Source organism: Triturus cristatus, chromosome 1_1, assembly GCF_964204655.1.
Source record: "Triturus cristatus chromosome 1_1, aTriCri1.1, whole genome shotgun sequence".
Taxonomy (NCBI): Eukaryota; Metazoa; Chordata; class Amphibia; order Caudata; family Salamandridae; genus Triturus; species Triturus cristatus.
This window is the reverse complement of record NC_140579.1, coordinates 80,534,517-80,550,877: the sequence shown is the minus strand read 5'-3', so window position 1 is coordinate 80,550,877 and position 16,361 is coordinate 80,534,517.

Genomic DNA, 16,361 nt, shown 5'->3' with positions numbered 1-16,361 from the left:
CCTTAGTAGTGAAAAAGCTGGACAGAGCTTTACAGAGAGACTGAGAGGGTTCGACCCCAGGTCCCGTAGAGGGGGTGGACAGAGTGGTGACCACTGAAAACAGTTCTCTAGCAGAGTTGCTGGCATTCTCGATTTGAGCCGAGAAAAATGCACTTTTTCGGGCAATGATAGCCTTTTTATATATTGTCAGGGCGTCTTTGTAGGAATGCTTGGCTATGGGGCAGTAAAATTTCCTCCAGCGCCTTTCTAAGTTCCTGCAATGTTGTCGGTGGAGCCTAAGCTCTTCGGTATACCAAACCGCCGAAGAGCTATCACTGGTCTCAGGGGTCAGTGGCAGGAATAGAAAGTGAGAAGGGACATGAGAGCTGCTTTCTGCAGTTTTACTACATTGTCTTTCACGTTCTCTCTCTGCAACGTATAGGAAGCTGCTGACATGGCATACCGTGTGACGCCATCAGCTGCATGATGCCACTTCTGCCACCCCTGTCATTTTGGTGAATGACCTCCGTGGATATGGTCCTTTAAACGCAACAGCTTTAAATCTCAGGTGGGGATCCTTTGCTAGATTCAGATGGAACTGGTGGACAATGAGAACCCTAGCTTCATTCGCATAACAATAATTCACCATTATGCCCAATAAGGTAATTTATATCTTACTATAACTCTTTAGGGCACTTGTTATTTACAGACTTTTGATCTCCTTGGGTAAATATGGCTTTTTCTTTCTGCACGTCACCTAACGCTTCTAATTTCTTCTTGGTCACACCTCTTGCGATTGTTTCCTTTAGGTTATCATTTAATTCAATTACCATTGGGTCTTTTTCTCACTACATTTTCCTTTTTCTCACTCTTTCATTACTTTTTTTTTTTTTTTTTTTTAAAACCTTTATTGACATTTCAACCAATAACAAGTATGGGCCTACAACCCCCGGGGCCGGCCGCTAAGCAGTCAGAGTAACAGATCACAGTTTAATCACAGCCAGCACCACGGGGAGCAGAATCTCCATGCTAGTATACTCTCAGCCACTGAACAGCCCAAGTAGGAGACCAGGATACAAAAGGTTTTCATTTTATAATAAGGGAAGATGGAAGGATCAGGTGCCAAACAGTTTCCCAGCAGCGAAAAATGACAGGCAGAATAATAAACGTCAACAATAAACAGCAATTTATCTAATCAATGGCGCTGAAACAGAAAGTTCAGGATGTGGAGGAATATCACGGCCATTTGCGCCTGCAGTCCCCTGCCCTAAAACCCAGAAAACACCACGGAAATTGTGGCACACATGAAAAAGCAGTGATTAACAACGGAGGAGTTCTACCATGCTGATCCCAGAAAAGAAGACAAAGAAGAATAAGAGAAGAAAAAGGAGGCCATGGAAAAAAAGGGTTAAAGACTAAAGGATCCCCTCCCCCAACCCCCCACCCTGCACCTCTGCAGATGAGTACGGCCCCCCCCCCCAGCAGTGTGCCTGTCGCCCCGGAACCAGACCCGAAATATAGAAGAAACAGGGAAAGAGGAGTAAGAAAAGAAACCCCACCAGACGGGGGGGTAGAGAGAATATTAATAAACTGGAGGAGGGCCTTCAAAACATGCCCCCGGCTTCTCCCTCCCGCACAATATGTTTTCCCCCAAAGCAATCAATAAGCAACACAAAATCGACCATGTCAAAGAAAAATGGGGAGCATTATGCACCTATTACACTAACAGTTATGCCGTGAGAGCACGCAACCCCTGAGCCCGCCCGCCTATTGGATGACCACCTCTGAAGGATCAGCCTTATCCTTGGCCACTCTTTGCGAATCTACCCATGCATACCCGTCGGCCCAGTGCCATGTCCAATGTTACAAAGAAGAAGAGCGTCCAAAAAAGACCAGGAAGCGACACACACAGGTAGGGTGGAAGTCTCTGAATACCAACACAGTCAGCAGTATGGAGGGTCGTCTTTCCCAGTGCTGCCCCAGGATCTGCACTGCACACAAGGTCAAGGAAGGTGGAATCAGCCAGAGCAGGCGACCGTTGCTTGAGTATTGCGTGGGTCGCCGGAGGCCGCGCACGGGAGAAGGCCACCACTCCCCACTCAGGGCCAAGACCTCCGGAACAGACCAGACCCACCGCCAGCCGATCACACGTTAGTATACTGTCCGGAGTTTCCAGCTGGTCACTATTCACAGGGGCGGCCACGACACTGTCCTCCTGTGCGCAGTGTAGGAAGTCCCTGTGTACCTGGGGACAGGCAGGCCGCAACTGCTCCGACGCTGATGCCACCCCATCAAGCTTACTTCCCAATACCCAGGCGCCGTGGACCAAGGTGGAATGAAGGGCACCGAGAGCCTCGAGAAGATCACCATACCCCAGCACAGCTCCCGGCGCTCTCTCCGCTACGCTCCTCATAGTCGCACACTTCCAATCTTGCTGCGACCCAGTGTACAGGATGGTAGACTTCGTCCTGTCAAGATGGCCGCCGGGTAGGTCCAACCCAGATTGGGACCAGGACTCAGGGACAAGCGCCTCAAGTTCCATGTCACTGGAAACAGGGTTTCGGGGGCAGGCAAAAAATATATCCGGTGTGTGGTCACGGGCAACAGTCATCCCCACCACGGACCTGCGCCCGCGAAAGGAAGCAGCCCGCAAGAATCCGGGTGAGTTACGGGCGGCGGCCGGGCAGCTCACAGGCGAAGGTTGAGGCAATCACCGGAGAGTCTTGGATTAGCCACCTCGGGCATGCACTCGTTCCGCTACGCTTAGTGGTAGGAACGACCACGGCGAAATGTAGGCCGATATTCGCACCGCTCCGGTAGTCCGACTCCACCCAGTCACCAAAGGCCGCTGTTGTTGAACCGCCGCCCGGCCATGTTGTCCACTCGAGGTCCCGGTTCCAGGGTTGCACAGGCCGCAAACTTCAAATGGACATTTCTCCGGCGATACCGCCGCCAGAAACTTCGGAGGCACACGATCGGTTGCCGCTCTCATTCACCAACACGGGCATATAGCGCAGGCTAAGGATCTCATGCAGGATATCTGTGCGGGATGCGGAGGTTCACGGAGCCGGGAGCCTACGCTGCCGTCCCGGTCGCCATCTTGGCTCCTCCCCCCTCTTTCATTACTTTTAACTAAAATTGAGAACATCACTTTATGAGAAATTTCAAAAATAAAAAAAATATACTCTTTTGTCTTTTTCCTTTGGGGCACGAATTAATTGCACCAAAATACCTAAATGCTCTTTCCAAGATACTCACATCAACAAGGAATTGTCAATAAGCCCGCATTTTCGTTATGTTTGCGTTTGCAGCCTTGATAAAGTTACTTTATAGTAATGAAACACATGTCGGCTGTCCTCTGCTACTCTACAACCGGGCTGTCCTTGATTGTCTTCATTCATCAATGTTTGATAAGTTCCAGGATTGGGACTTTCGTCTTTGATCTATGCATCGGAGTATAGCGTGCCCAGTGAAAGACATTATAACATAACACAGAAAATGTGTTTTGTACTTGCCAACTAATACCAAAATTTATTTTGCACTTGGCGTCAAATACACTGTACTCATTTGTGTTTGGAGTGGTTTCATATAAAGTAATATTGAAATCGCATTTTTGTAATGGGAATTGAACAAACTGCTTTTTACCAGTGTCCGGAGTGGTTCAACTAAATAAAAATGTTTAATATTAAACATCTTGAACAAGAATTTATGTGCTAGTGATGTTCTATCTTTATGTACAAATTGTACTTTTCCTCTGCTCCTCTGTCTAAATTACTCAATACACATGTTTTAAAATAGCCATCTCTGTCATACTTACCTTCCAATTATCATAGTTTGTTTTGACTATTAGAGTGCCGAGGTACTATTCTCCTTATAAATATATGTTTGAACAGGTTTTCTAGTAATACTTGTTTGTTATACATCCTTGGTAGTGGGATGTACATGTTACCTTGATTGGCACCATCACTTGCATATATAATATAGTGAAAAGTACAGAAATAGTAGAATTTGATGTGCGACAGTTCTTAAACCATCACTACCTTATCTGATATTGTAAGGAAGCTGCTGATGTGGCAAACCGTGTGACGCCATCAGCTGCATGATGCCACTTCTGCCACCCCTGTCATTTTGGTGAATGACCTCCGTGGATATGGTCCTTTAAACACAACAGCTTTAAATCCCAGGTGGTGATCATTTTACAGGGTGCCTCGATTATACACGGCCCACACAATATTGACCTACGGCTATATCGACTCTACAAGGTTGCCTTTTGTTTGATAAAGCTCAAACTTCACTCAACAGTGTTTCAGAGCACTGTGCCTATGGTTAATCGGAAAACACCAAGCAGAAGTCAACCCTGTGTTCACTGGAGATATTATTTACAATACTGTGTTTGAGAAACAGGATTTCAGTACAGTGGTGTCTAGGATGAGCAGTGGTGCATAAGATTGGTGAGTGTGCAAAATCTTAGAATTCCAGAGGATTGCAAAGCAAATGAATAACAATTAGGCACTTGTGCCTTTACTAGTAAACTTGACATAGCAGATACCGTTTAGCAGTTTGAATTATATATAAGCAGAGTAGAACCTAAAATGTAGCCTGGAGTGCCCAAACTAGAGCACCCATACAGACATCAAGTAATAAATACGTACGTAGAAAGAAAACGGCGATTTGTGTGAAGCACCATTGATTATACAAGTATGACTTGTGCGTGGTATAAAGGACTGGGTCACAAGAAGAGTACAAGTAAAAAAACACTGAAGTATGTATGAAGATAGAGTAAAGCAACAATTGCACAAGGCTACATTGGTCGAAATAAACCTCAGAGGTTAAAAGAAAACGACAAGCGACTGACAGAGGAATCTCCTAGAACCTGGAAGATAAGTAGTTTTAAGGATCTTGTGCATTACCACGAGTTAGGCATTAAAAGCAAATAATTGAATAAATGTAGACAGCCTGCTAGGTATATTAATGAACATAGATTTGACCTAGAGGATGTGATTTAAACGGGAAGGACAAGTGTTCCTCAAGTAGCAGGTTCAACAAGTGAGTGGGTAGGTCGATCCAAATATAAGGGTGGAGCAGGGTTGTGTATAAACGGTTCAGAGTGCAAAGGCTCTGGACAGAAGTGCGATTTCTAGTACATTGACAGTAATTAAAGGCGCAAGTGAACTAGGTATGACATCGGTGTGCAAAAGATAAGCAACTATTCTAAGATACTGAAACTTCTAGTATTATTGCGCGGTAATATAGTACAATAGTGGGGTAAGTAGAGATCGCATTGAGCACAAAGCTGTTTAGATTAGGCAAGATAGTGAAACTGCAATTGCACCCTAATCACTATACCAGCCACCTAGGGAAACAACAATTGAATAGCCCATATAGTTAGGACAGAACAGGAGCACTACCCAGGGTCCAACCCCCTGCGTCCCTCCGAATGGCTGTAAAAGATAAATTGTTCAGATATATCTGGATAGATGGAGAAATGGACAACACTTCCCTGACACCTGTAAGGTGGGTGCCACAGAACACATTGAGGCAGGAAAAGGAGGCCTGTGAGGGGCATCCACCATACTGACCCTTAATATGAGAGATCCCTGAGGCCAAGCACTTCCGGTGCATCAGTGGCATGTGTGTTAGGGGGCATGAATATCTCTCAGTACTCCTAACAAGAGGTGAGAGGATGTAGCCTTACGGCTAGAGCGGTCGACCTCGAAGTTTGAGAACTGGGTTAGAGTCTCGGCAACGACGTTCAACATCCTGTGATTCTGGGCAAATCTCTCAATCTCCTTGCGCCTAACAAAAATGAATGTGTCCATCTGTAACGAAACTGGTGCTCATGTAAAGTGCTCTGATACCTGAAATCTTCGGGTCGAGTTTGCGCCATATGAAACTCTTTAAAAATAAAAAGGTACGTTTTTACTTAACTTCACAAGTTAGTCCTTCCTAACCCTACAATGTCCTTCATTTTGCCTCTTGTACCTTATTCCTCTTCGCCGGGTACGTCTTCCTCATTCCTCTTGCTCCTTCACTTCCACTCAGTTGTTTCTTGCCAGCATTCTTTGGTCTTAGCCTCTCCTTCACTCCTCTTCAGCCTCCCTTCTCCCCCCCCCCTTCAACGCTTCTCTCCCCTTCTGCTCAGCTCTGACTCTGCTGCCTGTAATCCTATTTAATACATCCAGTCTTCTTCAGCCTCGCCTCTTCTCCCTTTCTTCCGTTCTGTGCTTCACATACCCTTACCATTCATCTCCCCTTTTGCTTACTTCATCTACTTAACTTCTGTGACAAACCCCAGCAAAATCGACACAATGGTTATCTTTGATGGTTTTGAGAAATCCTGCAATATATTTCTACATAATGTAAATCATTTGTATATGTTTTTCTAAAGTGTTTGTTTTTATTTCGTATGGTTAATAAATATGCATTTTTCGGTTGAGCTTTGGCAACGCGCAAGCGTTGCTGCAAGCAAGACCTTCTGTAATCGATACAACCGCTTTATTCCTGCCTACAATTGGTTTATTCCAGCGTTGAACTTCTTTGCCGCCTCCTGTCTTGTTCCCACAGCCGATGCCTCACTTCCTTTGAAAACTCAGGAGCACCATTGTACTAGGGCTAGCCTTCCTTATAGCCTTTGTGTAAGAACTTTTGTATGAATCTTTATCGATACTTTTCTCCAGTCGCTGCTTCTGCCCGTTTTGATTCCCCTTCTGCTTTGCATTACACAAAGCCCTCCCCCCACCATACGAGCGCACACAGCCCCTGCAGCAGTCATCTTTTCCCCATCATTGCTTAGGTTAATTTTTGTTGCTTTCCGCCCTCTTGACGATGCCATGCTTCTTGTTTGGACGGCATTTGCCAATCCGTCTGTAATAAAGTAATGCAGCAGTAGCGCAGACACAGCCTCCTTCTTTCCGAGCCCTTTCTTTCCTCCACAGCAGTCAGCAAGCTGCAACGGATGGGTATGATTGATACGCCACACAGCATGCCACACCCACCCTGGCTTCTGGGAGAGGCCTTGTACAGAGACCATGCCGTTTACAAGCACACATTAGGTAAACCTAATCAGTGCAACCATTAAAACATGCATTTCAGCTGTTGCAGAGTTAAAACTGACATTTGCTGTGGCAGCGCACAGTTAATTATGTTTATAAAGCGAAAGGAAAAAAAATTACCTTCCCTTTAAATGGCACGAGAGGAGAGGCAAGTCAGGGCGGTGGCACCATAATTATTTTTATATTGGAAAAAGTGTGTGTAGAAGCAAAAAGTAAACCTTTGAATTGTGATGCTGTCCTTCTGTAACTCCACTAGCCCCTTCACTGAACACAAACCAAAAAAGTGGCACTATTTATTGTTCTTTTGTCCCCCTAAACGTTACTGTGTAACATAGGCTAGTTCTGTGGGTGAAGCCAGAGTTTGAAGCACGGACCAGTGACCCCTTATAAATGTGAGCTCTTTTGTCTGGCACAGATCAGTGATCCACATCTGGAGTATGCAGCTAAGCACTGGTATATTGTATTTGAGCCTATGTTATGCACCTTCGACCAGGGCCCTGCTTTTTCTTAGCCTGGTTATGCAGCATGGCTGAGAGCCCACATCTTTGTTTGCCTGGGTCTGCAGAATGGGCAGTTGCCCTTTTTTGTTAGCTTAGTTTTTCACCTTATCGTAAAATAAGTTATATGTATAATTGCAAAAAACAATGAGAGGGACTAGCCTTAACAACTGAGTTGCCCATTTAAAGCTCTCGCTATTTGCAAGGAAGTTTTAGAACCAATTCAGAAGCCTTAGGGTTGCGAATGCAAATAAGTGGCCATATTTAAGGCGCTGTTCTCCTTAAAGCTCAACAGCAACTAAAACAACTTTTCCTAATTGCCCATAGAACCGGAAAATATTCTAAAGTATGCAACTAAAATGTAAAATATTTACATATTTAAAATATAAAAACGGAATTTGTAAAAGTAAATGCTTCGATTCGTGCATAATTAGGTCTATGCTATATTTATTCAGTCTTGCAAAATTTCCACTGATTTGTTAATGTGTGGGTTTTTTTAATTCTTCACTGCGCATTCATCTCTGTATTCAAATTAATTCCACCCTCCTGTACGGCGTTCGTTACCACGATGTCCGGCGGCCATTTTGCCTTGGTCATACATTTGCAGTAATATCCCTTCTTTGTACTGTTTCTATTTCAACTTTGGGACGGGCTAGAACTGTGCGGATTTTCACATCGTAATGGCGGCGGCCGTAGCTGCAAGACTGGGTGAGGAGGGCAGTTGAGGGTGGAGGTGCTTCTCCCATTTCGTAGGGGTTAAAAGTTCCAGGATTATTTCCTCTCTTGAAAACTGCTCGCAAGGAAAGCGGCCATGGAAGCTAACTCACTCATACTTCTGTTTTCCATCTCCATAATGACTGGATGGCACGTGTGACTAGAAAATGCCAACTATGAAACCCTTGATCTACTCTAGAGCAATTATCTATGTTGAAGGGTGGTGGCGCAGTCTGTGAGCCTCCCACATTTTGACGAAAGCAGCCAGCATTTGCTTAAAATCAAATGATTCCCTTCACTAGTCTAGCAAGGAGTATCCGTCCCCTTTTCAAGTATATGTGTCAAAGGGAGTCTGACGTATAAGAGTAAAGTCATTTTACTAAGCCTACATGTAGTAATCTCACTTGATGCAGGAACTTTAATTGTAGGTTTATTCTGAAGCTTGGTACAAATGCATGCAGGTCTCTGTCAAGCCCAGCTGGAGAATGCATCATAACATTCTCTGCACACCGTTTCTCCCCACATTCGTATGACACAGCTCTATTCCAATTCTATCTCATCTTAAAGAGATATGCAAGTTACTACACATCTCCCTCCTTAATACAAACAACTCTAAAAATTAAAATTAAAACAACTTCAAAAGCGAACATATTCCTCAAATCTTTTTGGAGTTATTATACATCTTCCGAATTTGTTGGATTTGTTTTGCACACTGTTCTCCTTGGTCACGATTCCATTCTGCAAACCAGATTCCCCAGCAATCACAGGATTATCAGATTCACTCAAACCAGATTCCCCAGCAATCACAGGATTATCAGATTCACTCAAACCAGATTCCCCAGCAATCACAGGATTATCAGATTCACTCCCATCAGGATCCATCCCCAGCTCACCTCCATTACTACACTTCTCCTGAGGAACACCACAACTCACTCTGCCGTCAGAATTGGGTATGACCAGTGGACTATCCAACAAATGACAACTGGGATCCTGAATTCCAGAGAGGAAACCAGACTCAGACAAATTAGGCTTCTTAGTCACATCTTTCAACAGAAGGAACAATATCCATCCACTAAAACTCTTTTTTTTTCTTCCATAAAACGCGTCTTCCTTCTAACAATAGAATCCTATGAAATGGAAATACGACTCATGTGATGTTCACTACCATCATCCAGTTCAACCGTGTTACGCATTACTTTAGTGACAATCCTTGGATCAGAGAAACTAGCTTGTAACTTACCCACTTCCTTTCCACTTGTAACCCTGACACTTTGTCCAACCTTTATGCAAACATCTTTAGTACCATCCCATCCTCGTCGCCAAATTAAGTGTAGTAATCACACTTAATGCAGGAACTTTAATTGTAGGTTTATTCTGAAGCTTGGTACAAATGCATGCAGGTCTCTGTCAAGCCCAGCCGGAGAATGCATCATTACATTCTCTGCACACCGTTTCTCCCCACATTCTTATGACACAGCTCTATTCCAATTCTATCTCATCTTATAGAGATATGCAAGTTACTACACAACACCATGAAAAGACGTTTCTTCTTTGTACAGAACACTAAGATGACCGTGTTCACCTGAAACTTGGGTGGATGAGTACTCATCCACAGGGTCTTCCCTGTGCAGAAGAACCTTCACCCATCTGCATCTGTAGATCTAGAGCCACTGAGATGTGTACAACCCATCTTCAACTGTGCCGCCTTGGGGCTTTTCAGAGGTGAACGCTGTGTGCAGGAAACGTATGGTTTTGCTGTGAGGCCCACACTTTGTCACACATCGTTAGGTATCCGCGGTACCCCTTTCCTTATTTTCTTCATGATACCTCCCCTTTCCTTGGTTCTTTTCCTCGGTCTTGACACATGGTACCCCATTCCCGCAGTATTATTTTCTATTTGTTTTTTATATCCTTTTTGTCACGACGTTGCAATGTATTGAGTGGCTTCACTTACGTGCACTTGGTATTACTTTTTTATTGCACAGGATGTTTCATTTATTTCTTCTCACCAAAGTGTATTTGCTAAAACTGGTTTAATGACCATCACTATCTCTCTATCATTTTTTTATCAATTTTGGTTAATTTGCACCGTGCAATACTTTAAACTAATTGGAGCGCCGGATTTCAATATTTGAAACCTTGATAAGAAAGGGGCAAAACACATGTCGGCTTCATGCAATGAACAGCATACTTTCCTGACACTGTCAACGTTGGACTGCCTTAATATTCCATTGGTTACTGTTTCAGAAGTATAATGTGTACCTGTAATATATAGTTTGACTAGATGTGTTAACGGAAAATTAACGTATTTGTGTGAGTGTATGTATTTATATACATCACTGTGCAATAGTGGTAATTGGAATCACAGTACGCAGTATTCTTTACCTGCAGTTGCCCCTCCCGGGTGGGCCAGGCATTTAATTTTCCAAGCAAATATTTCAAAGAAGCAACATAGGGAACTTTACCCCAGAACGGTGCAAAACGTATTTTAATACAAATTCCTTAATGCAAGTGAAAAAATAGCCCTTGCACTAAGCAATTTACAAGAAATAACTTTTTGTACCTTTCCGTAGTGCCATCCCTTATCTCGCTCCTGTAAAATACTTGTTTGGAAAATATATATAGCTTGAAACACCTATATCTAGCACCACAAGATGTACTATGCTGAGCCAACATTATTGCAACTTTGTGGATGGGGTGTCTTAAGAATATATGTGTAGCGGCAGTGGTGTAGAATGGTAATAAGGGCTTCCCAAGTCCTGTAGGTTTTTGTTGGGCAGATGGTTTGCTCTGAATGTGGAATTGAGCTTACCCTGACCTTACAAAAAAACGAAAGGGGCAGGACTTTTGTTTGGAAACAGAATAATGTGAATGTGCGCCGTAGGAGCAGCACTGTACTGTGTAGAGTCGAGTTTGGTTGACTGGATGTAGTAAGGATTTGGAATTTGGAGGCAGAAGTATGTTTGAGGGGAAAAAAGGGATACAATTGAAGATATAGTGATCTCAAGCTGTTATGTTGGAAATTGAGGAAATAGTTGACCAAGGTGAAGCTCCGCCACGTGTACAGGTGATGATGCTCATTTAGGAATGAGCTCAGGCAAGGAATGAATGATAGCATGAGAGAAGGATGTTGGCGAGATGAAAAGGTGTGCCGTGACTGGGCAGTATGGAAAAGCAGTCGGAAGGTTCCAAACGCAGTTCGTCTCGGATTATTGATGTAAACAGAATATCTGGGGAAATGCCGGTTCTTTCTTCTCTTTCCATTTGTTAATTTTCTTTTCTTATTTGTGATTGGGATCTGTAATATATTTTATATATTCCATTCCTTACTCTTTGGATAGAATGAATCTCCGTTTCCAATTCCACGATTCCCTGACTTGATTTCATAGGGTGGAGCAATGTTATGCAAATTCATAAAACCGACCTACAATTGTCTGTCTGCTTGAGCTTTTCACTATGTATGTGAAACGTCATGCAGCGAGGATTCATTTTACATATAGCTTCTGTATCCTCTCTTATGCTTTCTCCCTTAATTTGCCCTGTGAGAATTACACAGTTAAAGTAGAATGCAGATCATGCTTCAGGGGCTTGTCAATGTTGATGGGTATTTGAGGTTAAAGCATTTGTCTAGTTGATGAACAGGTTTCTCCTGAAAGGCTGGCCAATGATGACATATATTGTAAGATGTTTTAGTTAAGAATGTCCCTGCTTTTTGCATAAGCGTAGAGCCAAGTATTAACCCTTAAGCACAGCTATCCGGTTTGTTGAACACGTACAGTGCAAAGAAACTGGGACGTGATGTGCACTAAAACTCAGACTTGAACGGCAATATGCAAAAAACCTGACGTAAAACTCAGTATTGCATAGACTTCCCTCTTGTAAGTCCAGGTCAGTACTTCACTTTGTCCTGGCTCCTGCCTTGCCTGTTGTGCATAGCATGGCAGAATCTCTTCTACAGTCCTAACTGGTTAAATCCCACTGACCGATACATGAAATAAATGGTTATGTGTGACGCACTTGAAACAAAAGGCAAAATAGGAATATAACTGGCTGTAAAGGCACTACGACAGTGTGTGCAGAAACCTGACTGAAAAGGCAGAGTATGCAGAACATATATTAAAAATGCAGTATGTGCAAAGAACCATATTGAAAAAAGGTTTATGCTGACAATCTGAACTTAAAAGGCATTGTTTACAAAGCACCTAACAAAACAAGCATTGGAAATGCATTAGGTCTCGCAATTGTTAGGTTTAGAGCCTCGGTGTTGTAAATGTTAATGTATATGTGTAAAAAACAGTTAATGAAAAAAGAAAGTGTACTTTTTATTTAAAATCTCAAAACTGCCATGTAGCTGAAAAGTGTGTCGATGCTGCCGTAAGGCTATATTGCCTACAGCTACTAGTGATAGCATTAAGTCAATTTTGCAACCGCAACAGTGACATTTTAAATGTTGAAGGCTATAAATCATGCCGTTACAATAAATGCGACAAACAGTGTCTCGTCTCGTACCACAATTACTGGATGTTACATTAACGTCAAGACTCAAACCTTGCTCCCCAGCACCAAAGTACATAGATGTTTCTGTTATGCCACATCTTCTCGAGTGTGTATTGGTAGACATCTCCTGTATGTAGTTACCATTATATGAATGTCTGTGTGAACGTGAGGCCGTGGCTATGCTTGTAAGGGTTTGAATGGTGGAAATAAGAAACCATGGCCTTTAAGTAGATATGGCAGATAGTATTACTGTATATAGTAAAAATGTTATCGTGCAGGTGATATTTGTCTAAAGGTGTAACACGAATAAATAGTTTTAGAGTTAGTGTATCTTTAATTTTCACGTTTCGCGTTCACGCACAGTGCTGATTTTGTTTTAAAAATCTGCGATGTCGGCCTAAAGCAAGCACCTTGTATTGAAAGCCCAGTGCCAGTAAGTCTGGAGTGGCATAGCAGTTGTCAATGGTTTCACAATGTACTGTGAAAGGAAACAGCAATACTGTACTAAACGGAAACAGGCCCTTGTAGTGAAGATCTTTTTCAGTGTGGACGTAGCATGTGGTACCTCTTCACTAGAATATGTTTGAAATGCGTTGGCACCTTCTTTTCAGAAGAAAAGATAATGGTGCGCTAAGAAGTCTGTAAACGTGTGAAAACTTTGAATAGTTTGTGAACGTGTTTAAATTGGAGACTAGGAACAAATGTTCAACTGCGTTTTGGAAGTATTTATCGCGGCACCCACACTTTACCTTTGAACATGTTAAGCTAAAACGTGGTAGCCGTGATTGCTGCAAAAGTAAAGAAATTGCAACTAAATCTATTTCTTTACTTTTTAGCAATCGTGGCACATGTGCTTCAGGTTAACATGTTTAAAGGTAAAGTGCCTTGAAGAATTGTTTACTTTTTATTAACAGGTACTTATTGTTTCCAACTAAGTGGTACTCATTTTATCTTCTTCAGGAAGAAGAAGGCTCGCTGATTGCAGTCCTATACCAAAGTAAAAGTCTGACCTGGCAGGAAGCAGATACAACACAGTAAAGAGAGGGCAGATTAATTCTAGGTTTAGCTAACCAAGCACAAGCAATGGTTGTAAAAGGACAGGGTCTATTTCCATTGGAAATTTGGAAATTTTCCAAGTAGATTAGCAACCCCAATTGCTGTAACTGTACACAAGGTGAGACCTATTGTATTTGTGTGCAGGGTTATTGTAATGAAATAGAGCAGAATTGGCATGATGCGTACGTTATGGTGCCTCAGGCGTTTGGGTGTCTCGCTGTGTGAGTAAAAGGAGGGTGGTTTCAAAGCATTACATAGGTGAGCAAACGGTTATCTTTTTAGGTCTCACCTGCGTAGGCTGTGCGCATGCGCAGTCTCGCTGGCGAGATTTAATGAGATGTGGGTATTTCTGTAAGGGGCATTAAGCCACGCCCCTCTTTGCCATTGGCTGGCGTCACCATTTATGCTAAACGGTGGCCAGCCATTGGAAAAGAGGTGTTGGTGAGGTATTTGCTTGGCTTTCTGAGCCGTCCCATTTGGACGGCCTGGCCTGCTTTGCGTTCGTCGCAAAAGGTTTCTTATCTTTATGGGGCCAAACACATGGCCCCATAAAGACAAGCAACCCACTAACAGGCGAGGCCGTCCAAGTGGCTCGGCAGAGAAAAGCACGAGCAAATACATCATGCGTCATGGCGATCTGCTCCGTGCCCGCGGTCGACACCCGCCACCAAACCGCCACAAACCGACGCCGCCATGTTGAACAGCAGCTGCCTTCTTGGAGGAGTGAAGAGGAGCGCCATGCTGCAGCTGAGCGTGTGCTGCGGAGGGCCACGCCCCCCGCTCGGGTAAGCGGACTGCGGGTGTAGCGACGGCTACAGCTTGGACTCCAATTCCAGCCCCTGCAGCCCGACTGGGGAGTCTCCGTGCTTTCTGGTACCGGAAGCCTCCCCGCCTGCCACCACTGGTGTAATTTAGGAGTCGATGATTTCACAACTACCACGGAGAGTGTGTACTAACACAGTCAGCGGCCCAATGCCCTTCATGTGTGCGTCCTCCCATTGCCCTGAATCATGGCTTTCACACCTGAACTTCTCTTTGGCGGTCATGTGTGCGTGCTCTTAGACAAAACATCCCCAAATCCTCTGTGGGTGAGCACTGCATACATACATCCCCCCGGAGTCATTGCTGAGTGCACAAACACTAATATATTTACTGTTGTAAAGAGTGTGTTCACACGCATTAACATCCCATTGTCCTCAGAGTGTGCGCTCATACATTAAAAATCTGTGTTTCCACTAGCATGAGATCACACTATCACCTGAGAGCCTCCTGAGCCAGAACATGAACTCACACCCTGCACACCCACGAGTCTGTAGTGACTGTGTTCACGCAGATCGTCTAAGAGCACATACGAGTGTTTGTTCACACTCAACATACAAGGGCATGCAGTGAGTGTCTATTGACAAGTCGAGCATCTGCAAATATTTAATGAATGTGAAATCACACAAAGACCATCAAAGAGCCCGTTGTGAGTGCCTGCTCACAGTGAATATTCAAGTGTCTGTAGTGAGTGTGTGTGACACTGGATATTGAGCAGGATGTTGAGCAGACGCCGTGCCGAAGTCAGCAGCTTTGACTGTTACGCCACACTCCCCCCAAGTAAATATGCTTAGTTAATAATGCCAACACCCCTTCCCATTTGAATATTGCTCCAGAGAGCTGCTAGAAGACATCTTATCTAAGTAGGCGCTTGCAAGAAATTGTATTTGTATCTAGCGCTTCCTATCCCTGAGGAGGCGGCTTCAATGCACCAAGCCTTTGTTCCAGAGCCGGAATCCCCTCTCTGCTTGGTCCTCGGGAAAGAATGGTGGCCCTCGTACAGCACCGCCCAGCAGCCTCTTAAAATGCACGGATTCTGCAAGCAGCTGAACTTGCACTGCATCAAAGAGTGGCGCTGCGGGTGGTCAAGATCCCGTTTTCAACTCGGTGGTTAGAATCCCATGACGTCACAGCCACACCCCCGGGTTATCTTTGTAGTTCTATGTCTTTGCATGAGGTTATTAGCTGACCCGCTGTCTCGAACATCAATAACGTAGAGAGGTTACAGGAAAAAGTGCATAAGAAGGAACTGATGACAACCAAGCACATGAAGACACAGGCACAAGCACAGCCAGGCATACACACATACGCTCAGCACACAAACACACATGCACGCATACACCCAAAAACATGTATATACCCTTAGCGCAATCACAGAGGCACACGCACAGCCACGCGCACAAACACGCACAGATGCAAACACGCATGCACAGTTTGACACAAACTCACACACGCGCACAAAACCCTCACCCAAGGCGGATTTCCTTTGTGCTGTCAAACGGGCCTTCCTCTCCCACAGCGGCACACAAAACGGGGCCTTTCAGGGATAAATAATATGTGTCAAATCTACGCGGGAAAGTAGACCACAAGCCGCCTCACACTAGCCACTGGTGCAGTGTCTGATCAAACACATGCCATCTTGGGCGACTAAATATACACACACAGGGCAGGCTGTGTGGGAGCTCTCACTGTATATTTACTTGTGACATTAGACACCACCAGCTGGAGTAGCGGCATATAAATCAAA